This window comes from Lygodium microphyllum, chromosome 12, assembly GCF_053477565.2.
Source record: "Lygodium microphyllum isolate KBCC chromosome 12, Lygodium_microphyllum_v1.1.10, whole genome shotgun sequence".
Taxonomy (NCBI): domain Eukaryota; kingdom Viridiplantae; phylum Streptophyta; class Polypodiopsida; order Schizaeales; family Lygodiaceae; genus Lygodium; species Lygodium microphyllum.
The window spans coordinates 12423912-12428632 of NC_141146.1; positions in this window are offsets into that span (position 1 = coordinate 12423912).

Sequence of the window (4721 nt, forward strand, 5' to 3'; positions counted from 1 at the left end):
ACACAATAGCAACAACAACAACAACACAGGAAGAAGAAAAAGCACTCTTTCTTTGAGCTTTTTATGCGTTTCTTTTCCGACCGAATAATAATATGGTTTAAGTCCCCCCTTAAAGAATTACCCAATAATTCCCTTTTTCCCCCTAAATAATTACCGTATTTTAAATCCTTTTTCATTCATCCACAAGGGTGGTAATTTGTAAAGCCAAGCAATAAGATTCCATTTTGTGGTGGGTTGCACTTGCAAAGAGAATTAGTAACTCATTAATTTCTTTGCTCTACCATTTCTCAAAATAAGTTTTTTTTTAGCTTTTTTAAAACCCAAATAGAATTTTCATTATGCTCTCGGAGATGCATAGCTCAAGCTTTGCACTCACACACTCATCTAACCAAAAAAATAGCTAAATTTATGTGCTTTTTTATTAGTGAGTGATCACATGTATAGAATGCTCTCGAAGATTCATTCGCACGAGCTATTTTTTAATGGTTGGATATGGTCGTCTTACACGTGATGAGATCGATAACTTGAGTGACTACGAAACCACTATTAAATGCTTTATCCCTCAAAATTAGAAGCTCACACACTCATCTAACTAATAAAATAGCTAAAATTCTGTATTTTTTTATTAGTGAGTAATCACATGTATATTTTGCTCTCGAAGATTCATTCGCATTAGCTATATTTTTAATCGTTGGATATGGTCATCGTACAAGTGATGAGATTGATAGCTTGAGTGACTATGAAACCACTGTTAAATGCTTTATGCCTCGAAACTAGACGTTTGCCTCTAAGTTGAGGTTAAATTAGTGTGACACTACCTACATGGTCCAATACATCCATAGCACAGCAACCTCCACAAGTAACATGGTCCACAGGCACGCAACAATGCAACATGTGTAGAACACGCAACAGAAACCAAGTCAAAAGATAAGCCAAGAAGATGCTATTGTGTCACAATATACACCCTCCATGTTGTGTTGCATCACAAGGCAATCACGCCTTAGGCATCCCTCCCATGCTACAGCTCGCTAACAATATGTGTGTCGCATTGATCTAACTCGCACATGGGTAACTTGGCGCTTGGAGTCATCAAATCACCCCAAGAAAGACTTCCAAGTTCACAGGTATCCACCTTCCCAACCATCTTGGACCACAGTACCACAGGGGCAAACATAGGTTAATCCCACCTCTCCTCGTGAGAACAAGTCATATCGACTTGAACTCAGAGTAGGGGGGGCGGTTGCCTTGACCCAATAAAGAACCTTGCATACTAAGAGGCAAAAATGATGGTTGCTCCATCATGCTTGTTGTCTTGTATATAGTCCCCTTCCATGAATATGACATTTGCCCTCAAAATGGGCATTTCTGCAAACTTTGGTACCATGTCATGTTGAGTTGTGCGTGCCAAGTGCATGTCAAGTTGGGAAGCCATAGTGAAATGCAACATGTCGTAGGCTTTTCGAATGCCTCTCTAGGGGTCGTGGGTGTGCCCCACAAGGGATTTCAAGGGCCGATGAACCATCACAGTTAGTTAGCATCTCATCTTATGACGAATTAAGGCTTTTGGGCGATTCTTTAATATGTACCTTTTTTTTCAAGCAATTTTTGGATTTAGGTTAACTTGGTTACTATGTTCTTTAATGAGTCAAGATTTGGGACAATTCTTTTACATCAAGCTTTAATTTCAAGAAGATTCTTATGTATCCTCCAAAGACCAACACATTTTTTGGGAGATTCACCTAGAAGTAGTGGGGCAATAGGTAGTCTTAGAGAACATGCACTTTTATTACATTAATCAATCATAACACTTACGCAGTATTAGCCACCGTGTTAGATGTTGCTCACATGTAGTTGCCACCTTCTTAGAGAAGGCAAGTAGATGTTGAAGCCTCTAGCAAGCTAAAATATGCAAAAGGTCGAGACGAAACCTAGCTTCAAGTGTGCTGAACTTCTTAAGGAGAGCTTGCCAATTCATAATCCAAAACGCAAAGAGGCTTTAGGTAAAGTGTGCCAGGTATTCGAGTCACACATTGCCTTCTCCTTCTTTACATCATGGGAAGAGTTCTAGGAGAAGAGGAGTTTGTGAGATGGCCTGTTGTGACATTCCAAGCTAACCAACTCTCCACCAATATAAGTTTGTGCATAAGCACTGCTTCTTTGTCGTCGCTGAGGGTATAGCGTACGAACAGTTATGCCCTGATGTGACTCCTTGAAAAGTGAGCATGCATTCTAGGTATGTTGAAACTCTTTAATGCAAGTGGGTTAGATATTTGTTATGCAAATGGGATGAAAATTGTCTCATTGAAGTCAACTTTTGATTATTCCTAGTTTATTCTTAAATTTTTAGAGATTCTCATCTCATTGAAGTTAACTTTTGATTATTCATAGATGATTCTTGAATTTTCAGAGATTCAAGGCATTTTCCATGGCTTGTTTCATATGAAATCAACAAAATGAGAGCAAGGATGATAAAGCAACTCATACAAAAATATCTATAAAAACAAGGCATTGATACTTGAGCAAAGTAGGTGCAAAAGGGAGACAACTCAATTGGATATAGCTCTAAGGAGTATGCTAACAAGGAAAAAGAGAACTCTATTGGATTTAGCATTGCATGAATGTAAGTACAAAACTTGGAGAAGAAGAAGCTTGAAAGACCACAACTCAAAGTGTATTAAAGGCATCAATAGAGAAAATTTACAACGTTAAGTATGCTCTAAAAGTGAATCAACATATTTACAAGATCGGGGGGAAAACCTCCTAAACAAGGGCAAAAGTGCCCCGGTGGTCCAAAGTGTGTTCACACACATGCATAAACATGCTCATTTGTGAGACTACAATTGAATGCCAAGCCTCGTAATGCATATAAAATCAAGCATCCAACAACCTACTAATAGAGAAAGACATCAAAGTAGTCTCCAACATTGTGAAGACTCAACTTTGAACCTATCTCCATAGGAGCAGCAATATGCTTGTAATCTTCGAGACCAAACCTCTGCAATAATGTCTCAACATACTCTATTTGACACAAAGCAATAGCCCCACCACAATACTTAAATTGAATGCCTAAATAATGTTGCAATAGGCCCAAATTCAAACTGTCTTTCATCATCAAACAAGGAGCAGATGTGAAACTCCGACAAGAATCAATAAGACCATTGAGAACAATCTATACAAGTGAACTATTTGGCAAAATCTCATCTACAATAATCAATTTGTCTTTAATATCTTCGAATTTTGTCATTTGTCCATGAAGTCATCTTTATCTATGTGTTTACTCTCTAACAACTTACGACTCACGCAAGTAACAAGAGCTTCATTTCTTCCTTGATATAAATGTGCAAGACTATCCCAAGCATTCTTGGCTATCTTATGTGAGTGAATGCATGGAAACATGAGATGCTTTTTTTAAACAAACAATGCAATCAAAGCATGAAAATGACAAAGTGTTCACATTGCCTTTCATCATCAAACAAAGAGTAGATGTGAAACTTCAATAAGAATGAGGAAGACCATTTTGAAATAATTTGCACAATTGAACTATGTAGCAAAATCTCATCTGCAACAAAATCGATTGCTCTTTGAGATATTTGAACTTTGTCAAAATACTATCCATGGAGTCACCTTTATCCATATTGTTGGGGATAAAGGCATATATGCCCAGTCGCCCGTGTATTACTACACTGACAATACCCACACTTGCACATTGCAAGAAACGGGGGCCCATCACTGTCACTTTATTCTTTATTCTTTCAATAACATTTGAATAAAGGGAAGGCCGATCACACATTATGATTGTTGGAGTTTCCACATCTTGAGTCTCTCTATCTCTCTTGCTCTCTTGCTCCATCTACCATAGCTCACACCTCTCTTTCTTCCACTTGCTCATACTTCCACTTGGGCTTCTCCCTTCAACCAGTATCAGAGCCTTCTTCTCCGTGAGCTCCAGCTCAATCTGACATTACTTTAGCTCTCATTCAAGTTACCTATAGCAGGGTTTCACCATTGGCAGCCATATCTCCACCTCTTGAGGTTCAATATTGAGCTCTCATTGCTTTAGCACTTCTCAAGACCTATAAGGGCTATCTCAAGGCATTTTTGAACCTACATTGAGCTTATTTCAGGGAGTATTCAGCTCAATATTTAGGGCTGGAAATACAATAACGTTTTTTCAGCTATAGCCATTTTCAAGCATTTGTGCTTGCTCAACCACTCCCCAGCATTGGACAAACACTTTGGCATTGTTTACCACTCCTCCTAGCATTGACCATTAACATTGAGCATTGGTTTTGAGTCATTGAGCTTCAGTTATCAATAGTGCAAATAGGGCAATGTGCTATCATAAAACATGAATAGCCATATCTTCAATGTTTGGAGCTTCTATATGCTTCTTGGGATGCCCAAATACCTATGTTTTATTTCCCGATACTTGGGGAATCATAAGTCATTGTTTTGAGATGCTATTGGACTGATTTGAGCATTCTTTTAGCTCAAATTTCTCATAGATATCATTGTTATCATAATAGGATTGAATGTTATTTTTCTGGGCAATGTCATGCTCTTGCCTTATGTGATGCCCTCAAGATGCTTGTTTGATGCTGGACACTTAGGGAATGTTTGACCAATGTATTGGAATGCTCTTCGATTGATTTGAGCCCATATTTGGCTCAGTTTAACTTCATTTTTACTATTGTAATAAGCAATATTGAAGGCTATTTTAT